Below are 16,682 nucleotides of genomic sequence, written 5' to 3'. Positions count from 1 at the left end.
ACCGTTTGTATTTTGGAAGTACATGGCATGTTTGGTTTCACAGGCTCACAGCTAGAGAGGAATCTGCCCCAGGATGAATCTTACCTTGAGTCTCATCCATGTCTGATTTAGATGAGTTTATATATTTTTTTAAAGATTGGCACCTGAGCTAACATGTGTTGCCAATCTCCTTTTTTTTCCTTCTTCTCCTCCCCAAAGCCCCCCAGTACATAGTTGTATATTGTAGTTGTGGTCCTTCTGGCTGTGCTGTGTGGGACGCCACCTCAGCGTGGCCTGATGAGCTGTGCCATGTCTGCATCCAGCATCCAAACTGGCGAAACCCTGGGCTGCGGAACTTAACCACTTGGCCACGGGGCCGGCCCCTAGATGAGATTTTGAACTCTAGACTTTTGAGCTGATAACATGTGAGAAGGACATGAATTTTCAGGGGCCAAGGGTAGAATGCTACAGACTGAATATCTGTGTTCCTCTCAAATTCATATGTTGAAATCCTAATCCCCAATGTAAGGGTATTTGGAGGTGAGGCCTTCGGGAGGTGATTAAGTCACGAGGGTGGAGCCCTCATGAATGGGATTATTACCCTTATAAAAGAGACCCCAGAGAGCTCCCTCTCCCCGTCTGCCATGTGAGGACAGTGGGAAGGTGGTTGTCTATGAACTAGGAAGTAGGCCCTCACCAGACACCGAAGCTGCTGGCACCTTGATTTTGAACTTCCCAGGCTCCAGAAGTGTGAGGAATAAGTTACTGCTGTTTATAAGCCTCCCAGTCTATGGTATTTTTGTTATAGTAGCCCAGATGCACTAAGACAGGAAAATTGGAAAGAAACTAAACATCCATCAATGAGAAATGAATAAACTGTGCTATGCAGTTACAGCAATTAAAATGAAGTAACTACGTTTATAAACATGGATAAACCTCAGAGACACAATGCTGAATAGAAAAAAGGCCATCTCAGGAAAGCACAGTATAAAAACATTTATATAGAGTCTGAAAACATATAAAGCAATGTTATATGATGCTTACGATATAGAGATACATAGTAACAGTAAAAAACATGCATCTGAAAAATAACATTAAAATCACGATGTGGTGGGTACCAGGTGTTTTTCTGATTGTTTTGCTTTTTTTTTTTGTTATACAACTCTCTAGAATTTTCATATATGTTTTAAATGTTAAAAAAAATCCTGAATTGTTTATCTGTCATGAAGGCATAAATCCTGGCACAGATCAGGGAGGGAGGAACATTACAAAACATAAATAATTGCTGTCCTTACTTTATTTCCTCCTAACTTTGCTTTCAGATAGTAGGACCAGGTAAGCGGTGAGGCGGGGAAAAGGGCCAGAGATGAGGTTGAACAAGGGCTGTTGGAATTCTTTCTTACAGCTGTCTGGGGGTTTTGGAGATGTGAAATTTGAGGTGAGATTTGAGAAACCAGCGAGGTAGCCTGGCGAACATAAGGAGAGAGTGTAGAGAGAATAGGGTGATGAACAGTTTGCTTGAATGGTTAACCATTTAGGGATGATTCATGGAGTCAACATCTACGATTTTTTTCATTTATGAACGTAAGTCACAAAGAAGACCTAAAATGTAGCAGAAAAACAAGAGGCAAGAAAGGAAATGGAATTTACCCCCCACACCCACCACTCTCAATTCTCTACAGCTGAAGTAGAACAGGACACAGAAAAATGGAGAAAAAACAGATTCCAAGAATGGGAGGGGCCCCCTGGAGTGGCTTGTATCTTAGAAGGGGAAATGGGATCCCAGCTGTCCTGATCCTTTTTCCACTCAGACTTAATATATTTTGTGATTGGGGTTGCTGGGGACAACACTGCCTTCTATGAATAGAAAACCTGAGCACAAGCTGCCTTTCCTCTGTGACATGCCACCTATGTTGTGACATGCTTCAGTGGCTAAATCAGAAGGTGACATGCTTCTCAGTTCACTGGAAAACATTCCTGCATGTCACAAATGAAGTAACTCTTGCCAACATTTGCCCGAGTAATTCACATTTGGTTATGTATTCATCTACTAAATGTAAGGTCCTGAAACCGTTAGGTGCGAGACTTGCGTATTAGCATTGTATACACGGTGACCTACTGCAGTGCTCAGTGAAAATACTATTATATGACTGCGGCTCTCAAAGAGGACTATATATTCATTCACAGAGTTACGTACCCACAACACTCCAGAGTGTTACAAATCCACTTAACAGCCTTGAGTCCTGGGTTCTCTGTTCATATTTCTAAATTAGCATAAAGAAATCCAAAATCATAAGCAAGAAGAATCCCCATGGGCTACTGCCAAGAGGTTTTGTGTTTATTTTAGTATACATAAGAAATATTTTGAATTCCTAAAATGTAGAGCAGTTCTTTTCATTAGGAATATGTGATTAAGGGCGGCTGGCTTAATAGTTCTGGTCTTTAAGGACTGTCTCAGTCTCTCTTCTAATGGGAGCACTGAAGCAGAAGCATAGTAAGTTCATGAATAAAATACAGCAAAAGCCTCATTTTGGCTGGATAAGGCAGAAACACAGGTATAAGGTTCCTCATTTCCTTCTCTTGTCTATTATCTCCTCATATTACCTGTGAGAAAAGGCAGCATCAGAGAGACAAAACTGCCACCCTGAAAATCTGTTTCTCTAATCCTTCTCTTCCACTCACCAAGTTCCACTCTATGAGGTCTCTGGCACGACTTCCTTGTTCCCACTAACTTTTTGATTCCCCCGCTTGCTAATAAGAGGTAGAAGGGTGGCAAGTTAAAAAGCTGAGTTTCTACATGTCTGAGAGAGGTCAGATTCCAGATGGAGCTCGGGGTTCCAGCCACGCTCTGGCTCATCTGAACCTACAACTGTAGGTTCATCAGCAGGGATCCTGACAGGCCAGGCCAGACCTGGGGTCCAACAGTAACAGCCAGTGTATTGGAACTGGCTCTTTGCTCTTCAAATGAAATCCGGAGCACCTCTCCATGTCAGGACTGGCCCTCTGGCACTTAGCACATCTGCTTACCTAAGAACTCTGCCACTCCTCTAAGGTCGTGTTTCTTAAACCTTTTGGACTGACAGTCACAGCAGGAAATACATTTTACTTCACAATCCATATTGGTCAGGGTCCCCCAGTCAGGAAAAAAGAAACCAGAGTATTTCAACAGAAAGAATTTAGCACAGGGAACTGATTTACAGATGTTGGAGGACTGAAAAAATTAAGAAAGGAACATAGAATAACACATGAGTAATAATGCCAGAAGCAGCTACCACCTCGGGGGCTGGAGATCAAAGTGAGGAGAGGCCGGGCTTGTCAGAACCCAGCACGTTAGAGGAGAGGTGCCATGGAGCAGGACCCAGATTCGGAAGAGGGGGCTGCCTGGCTGATGCTGCTAAGACTGGGGTCGAAGGAGAAGAGGCTTGAGGAGGCTGATTCTGGAAGTGCAGTAAGAAGCTGGAGACAGGAAATGCTGGTACCAGGCAAAAAGGCCACTGCTGGGGTGATGCTGACAGGCACAGCAAGCCAACAGGAAGCAACCTCGTGAGCAAGTGGCTTCCCCTCTTTTAGCCTGTGCTCTTCCTCTAGTGCATCCGGGAGCCAGATGACAAACGGGAAACGTGTTTGCTTGTTCCAGCTCCATGCACACAAAGCAGTAGATGGAGGGTACGCTGAAGCTGAAAGCGCAATAACTGCCATACACTTCTGCAGACTATGAGCATGCGCTCTACATGTAGATTTCTATTGCCTCTATTCTGTTTCACCTTACCCTACTCTACCTTACCCTAACACATTTTAAATATTAAACAGCTGGATGGAACCCATCAAATTGATTTCATGACCTACTAAACTCTGTTCTAGGACATCTTCAAGGGTAGTGGTGACTTTGAGCACTGGAATTCAGTATCACTCACCTCCTGAACTCCCTCCATATCAAGAATGGCTTAAAAGAATTGCCTCCCAATGTACCCAGCCACTGAATACATATTGGGACCGACACTTTTCCATAGGTTTCAGGGATATTTATAATAAGAGGCTGCAAATGTCCTGTATAGTACTCGAAGGGGAGAGCTACCAGAGAGGAGGTTTTACCAAGGACAATCAAAAATATTTCTTGTATCATTATTATATAAAAGGTATTACAGAGATATTTTGGGGAGTATCCAGAAATGTACATCATAGGAGTCTGAAATCTAATGAGAAGAAAAAACAAAAGCCAATGAGTAAACAATACATAAGTGGCCACTAGGCAGTATGGTTAGTTGTCAAGTAGGTGATATATGCAGGAAATATTGTGAGCACAGAGCAGGGTGATATACTGCGAGCAGGAATGACCTAGAAAGGCTTCACGTAAAGGCCTGAGTTAGTGTTTGTAGAATAGGTAGAATTTACAGCAGGGGGATAGCATTCTAGGTGAAGAGCACATTAGGAGCGATAGAGCAAGGGAAGGGAGCACACAGCATGCTTGGGGAAGTACTGGAACCTGGGGATCAGAACTAGCCTGGGGAATCTGAGCATCGCCATCACTGAGAGACGAAAGCTTCGAAATGGAGAGGGTGTGTCGACTGAATGTTGGGAACTACTCCCACATTTAAGGAGTAGGTAGAGGAGCTGGTGAATAACACAATGACGTGTGCTTTGAAGAGAACCAAGGGCACGGACCACTAGGGAGGGTGGCCTGCAAAGTCCAATGCTACAGAGGCCAAGAAGACTGAGAACCGAGGAAAAACTTCTGGATTTGAACCAGACGCACTAGGTCTCTTTAACAGGACAGTGGCTCTTAACCATATTGTGCATTGGTGTAGATCAATCTGTTATTACTTTCAGCTCCATCTTTTGAATTTACACAGTGTGTTTAACTATCGCTTGAACTGGTCCAAAGTATGTAGTGAAAACAATAAACTAAAGTTTATTGTCGGTCCTCATGGTGTCCCAGCTGTCCACAGCCATGCTAGCTTTTCAAGGCTGTGCTTCAGTGGCTCAGTCTTCCTTTGCGTGACTGCCCTCCTTCAGCTTACTGCAGAGCAGCTGTTTCCTTTCACTGCTGTCATCCATTCTCCTCAAGTAGCTTGTCCTGCTCAGCGGATGCTATGGGATCCTGACTTCAAAAAACAAGGAGGGTTATGCATTGGGTCTTGCTTTTGGAGACTTCCTCATGGCTGGAGGCTGCACTACAACCCAGCTGCTCGGCAAATGCAAGCGACTGGTAACAAGGAAACCAGATGAGGGATAGATGGATCAGGTGAAACGCTCATTCCCTACTACAAAAACATGTGTTCAGCTGATAGCGTATCAGTGTCATCTTCTCCAGGAGTAAAGGAGAATCTATTTATATGCTCATTATACATGCAGAGTTGTGACCAAATTGCTAGAGGTGACAGATCTAGGTGTTGCTTCTATAAGGATGTCATTATTGCTTAATACTCAGATTTCGTTCTGGATTTTATTGCTTGAATGTTGTCATTTCTTCCGTGCAATATAAACTATGATCATGGAGACTTTGGTTTCTTTTCTTTCTCAGACATCAGATTCCAGCTACTATCAACTGCTTCCTCATTTACACTAAATAGTTTTCGTAATTGAACCCACTATGTAGGTAGCCTGGACAGGTCATGTGTGTAAGCTGTATAATATTTATTGAATAACTACACTGTAGGCTGAATCAAACAGAATATGCAGATATATCCTGGGGCGAAGAACTATTATTTTAATAACTGGCACTACAGTTCCTCCTGGGGAACTTACTTTCTTTGTGTAGGAAAATACTTAGAGAAACAGCTTAGGAAGGGAAGGGAGCCCTGAAGGTATTGATTAGGAGACAGAGATAACTCAAAGTACTATTCAAAGAGAGAAAAGAGGAGGAGAGGGAGGGGATCAGAGAGATGGTGGATAGAGGGAAGTTGCAGTCTATGCTGAAAGAGGATGGGGGTCAGAGAATCCCAATACTGTGGGGATACTGAAGGATTTTTAAGAGCAGGAAATTCTAATTTTAGTTTATTTGCATCCTTCATTTAAAATCCCTCAGCTGCTCCAAACCTTCAGAAGAGTCTGCTTTACAAACAACCAGCGAAAAGGGCTTGATTTCCACATTAGTTGTCAGTAGGAGTAGAGAGAAAAAGAGTTGCAGGAGGTGAGATGTGAGGAAATCTAAGTGTTCAGAGAAAGCAAGAGCTCAGAGCCAAAAGTGACCCTGAGATGGTAAGCCCTCACGGAATGTGCAGTCTTGGAGAGGACACTGGCCTTTCCACAGGAGGTGCAAAGGGGACTTGAGTCAATTTCAACAAAAATCTCTGTGGACAAGGTGACCCCAACTGAGAACTGGATGACATACACAGTAGCTTGCTATTTTCAATCATAATTTCTCAAGAGATATTTATTACTAGAGAACGACAGGGTCAGACCCCTCCCACCCCCGATTTACTTAAATCTCTAGGCCTCATTTTCATCATCTGCAAAATCTGGGTACCGGACCTAGAACATCTCCATGGTCTGTATTAGCGTCTCTAGCTCTAATAATAACTAATATTTTTGTTCTTTTTGAGGTAAATTTACATGGTGAAGTGTACAAATCTTAAGTGTACCATTTCACGAGTTTTGACAAAAGCACATACCTCTGTAAACCAAACCCTCAGCAAGATCACGACAGAAAATACCCCTTTCCCTCAAACCCCACCCTCAACTCCAGGCTTCTCTCTTCTCTTATCCCAGTGGATTAAATAACCACTATTTAAAAGTTACTGTTAAATGCGAGGCGTTGTTTTATAACGCTTCATCAGTATCAATACTTTTATTTTTCACAAGCACGTTGAGATAGATACTATCTTCATTTTGCAGATTAAAACGTTGAGCATCAGAGTGGGCAAGCTGTCCCCGGTTATCAGCTACGAGCGTAGCAGCAGGACGTGACCTGAGCAACGGGTGAGAAGCCCGTGCTCTCAACCCCAGTTTACACCATACTGCATCTCTGAGGCGGGTCAGAGAGAGCCACACACGATTTCCTAAGGAAGATTACAGGTCAAAATGCAATTTAAATCAATGCCACTTACAAGTTCTCAAAATCCTAAAGGCCATATGCGTTACGTGTTGCTAAATGATTCCTTTCTGTCCCACTTCTCAGAAAATGGCAGAAAGAAGGGGTGAAAGACTGCAAATTCGACTTTACTGATGAGAAGCCTCAAGAGAGGTGGTTTAGGGTCCAAACGCGCCATGCGGCAGAGCCCAGGAGAAAGCCCGGATGGGCGCGGAGGAGGGCTGGACCAGACGCTCTTCACCGAGCCGGGCGCGGAGACGCCCTGCTGTTCCTTCCTCTGACGCCACCAGCATCCTCCGAGAACAGCGCGGGCAGCAGCGCGCTCCGCGAGGACAGACACGCGTCCTGCCACGGGGACGAGGCGCTGCCGCGGCAGGCAGAACCAGCGCTCAATCAGTCACGGCCCTCCTCAATGTCACCGGCTGCCTCCTCTCCCAGACCCACCCTCGCGCCCCGCTTCGCCCGCACCGGGGCGGGGTTCCCAGGCTCCTCCCGCCAGCTGACTGGAGCACCCGCCCTCCCCCCTACCGCGCGGCCCACGGCTGCCATGGCAACCGTACGCCGCCGCCGCCGCCACCGCCTCTTCACGCACGTCGCGAACTAACGGACTCCGGGGCGGCGGCGGCGGCCTGTGCCCCACCCCCACCCGACCTGGCCCGCATCACCTGCGGTCGGCCGACCTGCAGCACCTAGGTAAAGACTCCTAGGTAGACGGGCGCGAGCAGGACAGCAGGTGGTGGGGTGCCGGCCAACCCCCTCCACGGTTGACAGTCCCACCCCGTCTCCTGCCGCGGGAGACAGCAGGACAGGGCGCGGCGCGGGTTCTCCGGCGCGGGCCGCGGTGCGGGAGGGGGAGAGCAGAGGACGCGCGAGCCTCGCGGGGCATTATGGGGATTGTAGTTCAGCGGCTCCTCGGCCTCGCGGCCTTGGCGGGGTGGCCTGGACGGGCGAACTACAAAGCCCGGCGGCCCCGACAGCTGGGAAAGACCGATAAACTTTGAGCCGACCAGGAGAGAGAAAATCTCTCTTTGTGGTGAGGGGCCTCTTGGGTGGTCGCGGAATTGGGCTCTGTGCGCTGGGAAGGGGAAGTGGAGGTGAGACGTGTGCTTCCCGCCCTGCCATTTGGCCGGCCCGGGCTACAGCGCTCAGCCCCACCCCGGCTGGGCCGCCGCCCGCCTAGTCTCAGGGATGAGCAGCCGCCCAGGCTGCAGGGCCTCGGGCCTTCGGCGCCTCTCACCCTCCCAGGTTGCTGCCGCTCGGTGCAGAACCGTATGTATGTCACACATGTGATGGGAGACCCGAGAAACTGTTTTAACAGGCTTTTCTCCTTTCCCGGATACATTTATTTCTAGGTATTTAATGCTTATTCTGAAGTAGCTCAGAGGTTTTGCATATTAAACCCATTAATAATTAATTAATTCAAAGGGTATTAATGTTGAAAGGTTAAGTGTAGAAGTAAAACAAAGATACCATGCTATTATATAGTATTTGGTATTCTTACCGTTTTGCGTGTTGCATTTTATTTAATGAGGATCAGAATTGCAAAATGAGTACCTCCCACCTCGACCTACTAGCTTGAACATTGCCAGTACATCCTTTGATTCTATTTTGAAGATTAGTTCAACTTTAGATTACTAGTAATTTTTAAAGCACAGAGTTGTCCTTTTTTTTCTTTTCTTTTTTTTTTTTAGCAGTGGGTAGTAATAATTATTTTCTTTGATTATTCCAGTGTTTTAAAGAATTTATCAGGAGCGTGTTTTCGGAGTGAAAAAGCGCTATGTTCTAATTGCTTTTTTAATGCTCTGGAATAAGAGCATTAAAAAAAAACAATCATAGTCCCTATAGTTGGCTCAGGCCCTGGTGATAAGGAAGCTGACACAGATTTAGAAAACCTGCCTGACTACCCTATAAAATGTTTCCAATAGGCAGATAACCATTCTAGAAATTTGGTATTTTATGTAGTATATTGGAAAGTTGTTGACAGTATTGTGGGCTTATTTTGTGTTTGTGTGTTTTTAAACAAAAAAACAACATAAAGCCCTGTAGAACTCCTTTTTCCTCAAAATCAAGCTGGCCTCTGTAAATTTTGCCTAAAGTAGCCATTTTGTACAGGAGATGGGAAGTAGTTTAGTAAGACCATTAGAAAAAAAAAATTTGAGGCCTTGTATAGTACAGGGATTTGAAGTGTTTATTCATTCAAGATTTGTTAAGCACCTATTATGTGCCAGGCATTATGCCAGGTGTTGGGAATAAAGAGAAGAAAGAATATAGTCTGTCCGACATGCACAAACAGTCCTATCATTGCAATAATGTGATTGAGAGAGGTGCAAGTTACTATATGAGCCCAGAGTGGGAATAAACAACAGTGACATTTATTGAATCCTTACCATGTTTGAGGCACTGTGCAGCGTATTTATCATGCATCCCCTTGTTTGATCCTCACAATCCTGTGAAGCAGCTACTGTTATTTAGAGAGGAGGAAACAGGCTTTGAGACCTTGCCTGAGAGTCATAGCTGATAAGGCGTGAACCTGGGATTTCAACCCAGATGGGTCCAGGTCATCTAAGTCATGATCTCAACCACTGATGCCATTCTCTGTACCCTTTGGTGAAAAGATCCTGACTGTCTAAGGAGATCAGGGGAAGTCTCGGGTATGATGTGACGTTTGACTTGTGCTAAGAAAGTTGAGTAAGCTTTCACTGGAGAGAAAATGAGGAAGGTCATTCTAGGCAACTGGCAGAACAGAAGCAAATGATGGATGTAGGTGTTTTGTGTTTGGAAAACCCTAGGTTGTTCTGATGACTGAATCCCAGAATACTTGCAGTGTAGTGCAGAAATGCAGTGTAGTGGGAGAGGCCAGATCTTAAAGTACTTGGTACCACGATAAAGAGTTTAGAATTTTTCTTCAACGGGGCTACCATCGAAGAATTTCAAATGGAGTATTGGCGTTATTGGGTTTGTATTTTGTAAAGATAACTCCAGCTCCAGTGTGGAGAATGGACCTAGGAGAGGAGAGATTAGAGTGGTTTTAAGAGAAACCAGTTTTAGAAAAAAAAAAAGTCCAGTAGAGAAATGGAGACAGTCTGAACTAAGCAGTCGGAGTTGTAGAAAGAGATGCATTGTAAAAATATTTGAGAGGTAAAATTGATATGACTTAATAAGAGTTTGAATGTTGGGGGCTGGAAAGATTTGGAATCCTGAGACAAATGATTCCTAGTTTTCTGGCTAGGATCACTGACAGGATAGTGAAACCATTGACTGAGGTGAGCAGGTTTTTGTTGGAGCGAAAGATAGACATAGATCAGCTCAGTTTTGAGTATTTGTTCATGGTTCCTGTGGGATATTCAGGTAAGGATGCGTTGGCTTCTGGAGTTCAGGAGAAAGTTCAGCACTGGAGGTAGAGGTTTGCATGTAGGTAAGTAGCTGCAGTTATAGGAGAGAATGGACCAGCTCACATAGGAGGAATGTGTAGAAATGAAACAGGAAGAATTTTGAATATGGAACTCTTGGGAAGCAGCATTTATGGAGTGTGTGTGTTTGGGGGGTGTGTTTGAGAGAAAGTGGGAGAAAAGCCCACAGATGAGACCCAGAGGTTAGGAGGCAGAGAGGAAGGAGAGGACCCCGAGAGAGCATGCATGACAAGTGACAAAGGAGGGGAAAGTAAGAAACAGGAGTGGTCCAGAGTGTCAGGTGCCTCAGAGAGGGCGAGTAAGGTAAAGGTTGAAAAGTGTCCAGTGGATTTGGTGGCTGCGAATCATTTCTAAACTCTGCACAAATGAAGAAGAGGAATCTGACCATAGGCTACTTGAAAAAAAGTGTACATTTTTCCATAATAATACATGTACCAAAGAAAACAGAATAATGAGCCCCCATGTAGCCATCACCTAGTTTGAAGAATGAACACGTGACCAATTTTGTTTCATCTCTAACTTGTGCCCCTCAACTGGATTGTTTAAATCTAAACTCAGATATCATATCTTTTATATCTGTACTTCAATATCTATCTTTAAAAGTTAAGGATCCTTTTAAAAAATATAACTGTAATATTATGCTACTGAAAAAAATTGATACTACTTCCTTAATATAAAATTTCCAGTCACTTCTATTTAAAGAAGCTTGATTATGAAGAAAATAAAGAGATGAGGCAGTAACGAAAATAGGTTTGTAGGTTTGTTTTTTTTAGTTTTTTTTTTTTAGATTGATAACAAGCTATTAGGGAGAGAGCCAATAAAGAGGAACTGTTTGAAGATGTAGGAGATGGAGAGAGAGGAGAGAATTTACAGAGGTCCTTGAAAATGTAGGAAAGGATGGGATGAGCAGGGTGAAAGAAGTAGTCTAGAATTAATTTGTTACATTTTATAAGCATCACCTAAGTGCTAGCTGTGTGCCTAGGCAGTGTGCTAGTGTTGATAGGTGAAGAGAGAACACTGAAAAAGGAAGAAAGGAAGTGAGAATAGACACTTATAAGTTGGGTGGTAAAAGGTGAGAGAGTTCAACGCTATGGCCTCTAAGAGGTAGATAGGAATAAAAGTCAACTCATGAGAGAAGAGATTGGGGTTGGGAAAGGAGAGTGGTAGAAAGGAAACTGAGCTAGAACAAGAAAGAATTGTTTCACTGAGCCAAGATTAGAATTCAGTAATTTTCAATGACGGTAAAACAAGAGGTTGTGAGATTTTTTTCCCCCTTAAATTTCGATTGATTTACTAAGGAAGAGCTTAAAATATTGAGGAAACTAAAAGCCTAAGGTGTTACTGAAGAGACGGGGATCCAGGCCAAGACCTTATGATTACACCATTCCTCAACAACTTTAAATTTATTCATTTAACTGATAATTATTGTCTCTTTTGTGTAAATATCACAGTAAAACTAGAAAGGCCCTTACAGATATTTTGGATCAATACTTTATTTTTTCAACATGTACAGTGGTATTCTTTTATAGAGAACATCTCTCCAAAGATCGTTTGCTGAATGTGATATAGTGGAAGGGGTCAGATAGATCTGCGGTCCAATTCTAGAACTACAGCTTATTTTCTATGTGATGATGGGCAAGTTTACAAACCTGTACCCTTACTCAAAAAGATGTTAATGCTATCTATTTTATAGGATTGTTGGGAAGATTAGACAGTTTGATGGAGGTAAATCCTAAGTGCTCAATAACTGAAGGCCTTTCTCTTCCCCTTCTCCATCCTTACCGACAATGTGACAGGATTGTCAGTCTGTTTGACAGAAGACCATGTTCTGTGACTTTACCTGACCATATTAAGCAGGTAGATTAGGTAGTAGTTACATTACAAAATGATGATTTGATCTGTAAAAGGATTCATCAATTATTCTTTTAAATGAGGTGTCAAATGCTATAAAATGTTATTATATAGACTATTAATAGTAACAACATCTTTGCCTCGGTTTCATCTTCAAAGACACAGAAAGTTCCACTACATGATTTGAGATCCCAGTAGCTGTAGAATTCTTCTATTCTCTGACTATATCTCATTTCTAGACTAATTTATATTATGATTTCACTAATATTTAAGCATCTGTTTATAAGTGAAAATATGTGTATATTTTAATGTACTCAGCATTATTTTAAACATTTTCTCTCCTAGATAACTATACTTATGTATGGTAGACCTAGTGAAAGTGTACCTTAGAATGCCCAGTGAAAGTCTGGTACATACAGGCATTTGCTAGGTGAGTTTAAGGCATAGATTGTGAGAGGAGTTAACAAATGGAGTCATTTTCCAAGGCTGGTTGTTTAATCTCCACTAGATGTCTTTGAATCTGTTCCCTTTGCTAGGGAAGGCTTGATTGTGGTCCTCTGTGAAGGTATGGAGATGACATGAGCGACCTTTTAAGTCTCTTCCTAACTTTGTAATTCTAAATTAGTAACTGTCTATTCGTAATTGTTGATCAAAAACTCCTATTAAGCAACCTATTACAAAGTGAGCTTAATTTCAAATTTTTGTTCTTTCTAATATTCTTTTGATATGAAGTTTTTTTTATAAACACTTTTATAGTTTATAAGCATGTCTGTATTGTTTTGTGTTTTGTGCTTAGGTACTGACCACTAATCGCATTTACTTCCCAAGCTATTCTTGAACTCTTTAGAATGAAAATTACATGGATCTTTATCAAGCACATGTGCCTGGCATTTCAGTTCAAGAAACATTGTGTGCCTCTTTGTCAAACGTTGCATCAGACCTGGCAACACACGAATAAGATCTGGCCCCTCTCTCAGAGGAGCTTGCTGTCTAGTCAATGCTCAGTAGATATTTAATTGTGGTATACTCACTCTTGTGGTTCTTAAGGAGATAGTCTCCAAAGAACATAATCTATTTTATTTCTAACCTTTCAAACTTTCACATGTTTGAGGGACAAGTAATATAACTTCATTTGTTACATTTCGATGTCCTCTTTCTTTATTCTTTTTTTCTTTTGTGAGGAAGATTAGCCCCGAGGTAACATCTACCACCGGTCCTCTTCTTTTTGCTAAGAAATGTTGGCCCTGAGCTAACATCCATGCCCCTCTTCCTTTACTTTATATGTGGGATGCCAAAACTAGCGAACCCTGGGCTGCCGAAGCAGAGTGCACGAGCTTAACTGCTGTGTCACCAGGCTGGGCCCTTTTATTGTCTTTTATGCCTCTGTCTCCGTGAGTGTCTTTATCCTTCAGTATCCTTTCCTTTCTGATGATTTTCCTTTCTTTTCAATTTTCTTGGCAATTAGGAGGTAGAAGGAGGAAATGAATGAGAGGGAATCAGTAGGTTCCGTTTTATTTTTCTCATCTACTTATGGGAGAATATGGATGAAAGTGGTATTTAACACATATTTCCTGGTGTGAATGTAGATATTTTTATACTCTTCTTATTTCCTCTGCATTATTATATATTCTTTGAAGTCAAGAATTATGTTGGGGGCTGACTCTGGGGCCTAGTGGTTAAGTTCAGTGTGCTCCACGTCGTGGCCCAGCTTTGGTTCCAGGGTGTGGACTTATACCACTTGCTGGTGGCCATGCTGTAGCAGCGACCCACATACAAAGTAGAGGAAGATTGGTACAGATGTTAGCTCAGAGTGAATCTTCCTTGGCAAAAACAAAAAAAAAAGGACTATGTTGGTAACTCCACGTGGCCTTACATATACATAGGTATTTGCTAGATGGGATAGGTATTTACTAAATAGTGTAGATTGGATGATGAATGTATGAGTGAGTGAATATGATAAAATTACTTGTTTAAAGACTACTTGTTCAGGTAATACGAAGAAGACAGGGTTTTGAAAGATTTTATGTTATATCCTCAAAACACCATGAAATTAAGGAATGATGGTATTTAGTTACATAGGCAACTGGAAGAAAATACATTTTTTGTTTCATCTCTACTAATTAGCATTTTGTTTTTATTTTTGGATTAGCTGTATAACTTTGAAGGGGTGGATGGATTTTAAAGGAGTTTGAGGCAGCAGAGTATAAGGAGCCAAGAGTGCAGGCTCTGATTTAGACACATCTGGGTGAAAATCCAGCCTCTGGGCAAGTTTAAAGTCTTTGAAGCCTCAGTCTTTTCTTCTATTAAATGGAGTTAACCATTTTTGTTTAGTAGGATGGTGAGGATTAAATAAGCTAATGACTAGAAAGCCATTTTTATTACATTGCCTGATGTGGAGTAAGCATTTGGTAAATATTGTTACTATTATTTTTGTGCTAAAAGGGTATTTATGCACTTAGGATAAAATTTGTAGTTTAAGTTGCCATCTTGAGACAGAGTGGCAGATGATAAACATTTTCTGTCTTTTGTAGTGTTTTAAAGATGCCGTGGAGGGGCCGGCCCTGTGGCCGAGTGGTTAAGTTCTCATGCTCTGCTTCGGAGGCCCAGGGTTTCGCCAGTTCGAATCCTGGGCGCAGACATGGCACTGCTCATCAGGCCATGCTGAGGCAGCATCCTGCATGCCACAACTAGAAGGACCCACAACTAAAGATACACGACTTTGTACTGGGGGACTTTGGGGAGAAAAAGGAAAAAAACCAAAATCTTAAAAAACAGATGCCTGTGGAATCTAGTACGTGGGCAGGAATTATTGTGATGGTTACTTCTGAGAAACATGTAAAGCTTAGAATTATCTATCTAGATTCTTTTATGTTGCATGGACAGTTATTTTTCTCTTTTTCAAGTATTTGAGATGTGAGCTCAGGTGGGGAAACAAGTGAAAAGGCTTCATTGCTACAGGTATTCTCCTCTTATCCCTGGGTTTGTGATTAAGTCATATTCTTCATTGTTGATGGCAAGCTGCAGTCCTTGAGAATATAACCCAACATAAAGAGATGGGAGGTATTGTGACTTTCAGAGTTAACTATTTTGGTGTCTAGTACTCACATAGTAGGTTAATTTCTTGCTATTAAAACATACTTGAAGATGCAATAATTTGAGAAGTTGTGGTTATGTGTGTGTTTTCTTCTTTTTTTTGGTGAGAAAGATTGGCCCTGAGCTAACATCTGTTGCCAATCTTCCTCTTTTTTTGCTTGAAGAAGATTGTTCCTGAGCTATCATCTGTGTCAATCTTCTTCTTTTTTGTGTGTGGACGCTGCCACAGCATGGTTGACAGGCGGTGTAGAGGTCTGCACCCAGGATCTGAACCCACAAACCCTAATCAGCTGAAGTGGAGCATGCATGCTTAACCACTATGCCATGGCGCTGGCCCCTGATGGCATGTGTTTATAGCAGTCATTGCATGAAATAAACTGGACTTTGGTGATTTGGATAAAGAATTTTTTTAAATATATAGAGCCTGGATGTTGGTAGAAATCAGTGTGTTAGAAAATGCTGAAAATCAAACTTAATTTGCTGTTATGCTATCACTAACTAGTATTACTTTGTTCACATTGTTATAGCCAATCTTCCTCTTTTTGCTCAAGGAAGATTTACCCTGAGCTTCAGTGTTTCTAAAATGAACGTCTGCTTTCAGGAGTTTACAACTCCTAGAAGGAAAAGGAGGAATATGAGAGAAATATGGAAGTGAGAGAATGAAAACAGTTTAAAGCAGAAATTTTTTTAAGCCCCATATGTATTATAATTAAAGTAGATACATGTCACTCACATAAAAAATTAGTTTGAGAAAATGTTTTCTTCCCTATTTAAAAACCATTGCTGTAGAGACAGAAGAATTATAAATATTATGATTTTAAAATTATTTTTAAAAAAGAATTCTTGGTTACGTCCTAAGCAGTTTTGGGTTCAGGATATAAGCTAGTTTCTAGTTTTCCCAAATATATATCTTAGTCTCAGTGTGAGATAAAAATCCAAGTATGTTGGGAGAGAAGGCTGTGTGTGTGCATGTGTGTTTGTGGTGCATGTGTGTGTGGGAGAATGGTGAATTTAAAGGAGAGAAGAGTGTGGTTGGAAATGTAGCTGGAGAAAGAGGTTGGAACCAGGCTTTATTTGTTATGTTTAGTTAGATCTGAGTCATGGAAGAGACAAGTCATAATTATCTAGGGCCAAATGAACCAGTATTCCTCCTTCTTGGTCTGAGCAGGAACTTGAACTGATCTCTTCTTTAATTCTGAGCGAAGAACTCTCCTTGAAGATATTACTTGGATCATTTTGTATAAGATGACCTTACTGGATTAGTTTAGTAATAAGTATTGCAAGAAGATGCTGAATTCATTTTTGAATGTGTAATAAAC

The 16,682-nt window shown here is 42.1% G+C and overlaps 1 protein-coding gene and 1 long non-coding RNA gene across 15 annotated transcripts in view; one reads left to right on the top strand and one right to left on the bottom strand.

Moving 5' to 3' along the window:
* Window positions 1-6,713: 6,713 nt before the first annotated feature.
* LOC138918340 (uncharacterized) lies at window positions 6,714-7,868 on the bottom strand. Of its 2 annotated transcripts, none has more exons than XR_011427662.1 (2): window positions 7,690-7,868; window positions 6,714-7,373 (listed from the first exon to the last, which is right to left on the bottom strand). It is a non-coding gene; the product is annotated as an uncharacterized lncRNA (long non-coding RNA). The 2 variants fall into 2 exon arrangements; XR_011427661.1 differs by having other exon boundaries at window positions 7,675-7,849.
* Window positions 7,289-16,682, top strand: part of KATNAL1 (katanin catalytic subunit A1 like 1) — a 79,606-nt gene continuing 70,212 nt past the window's right edge. For 4 of the 13 annotated variants that reach the window (XR_011427659.1, XM_070239467.1, XM_070239468.1 and 1 more), the window contains exon 1: window positions 7,289-7,702. The gene's annotated coding sequence lies outside the window, so the exon portion shown is untranslated. Of the gene's footprint in view, window positions 7,703-7,875; window positions 8,362-16,682 lie in introns of those variants that run through there. The other 9 variants (XR_002800970.2, XM_023621472.2, XM_023621473.2 and 6 more) reach the window with 4 other exon arrangements.

Source organism: Equus caballus, chromosome 17, assembly GCF_041296265.1.
Source record: "Equus caballus isolate H_3958 breed thoroughbred chromosome 17, TB-T2T, whole genome shotgun sequence".
Taxonomy (NCBI): Eukaryota; Metazoa; Chordata; class Mammalia; order Perissodactyla; family Equidae; genus Equus; species Equus caballus.
This window is presented reverse-complemented; position numbering and strand designations above follow the sequence as displayed.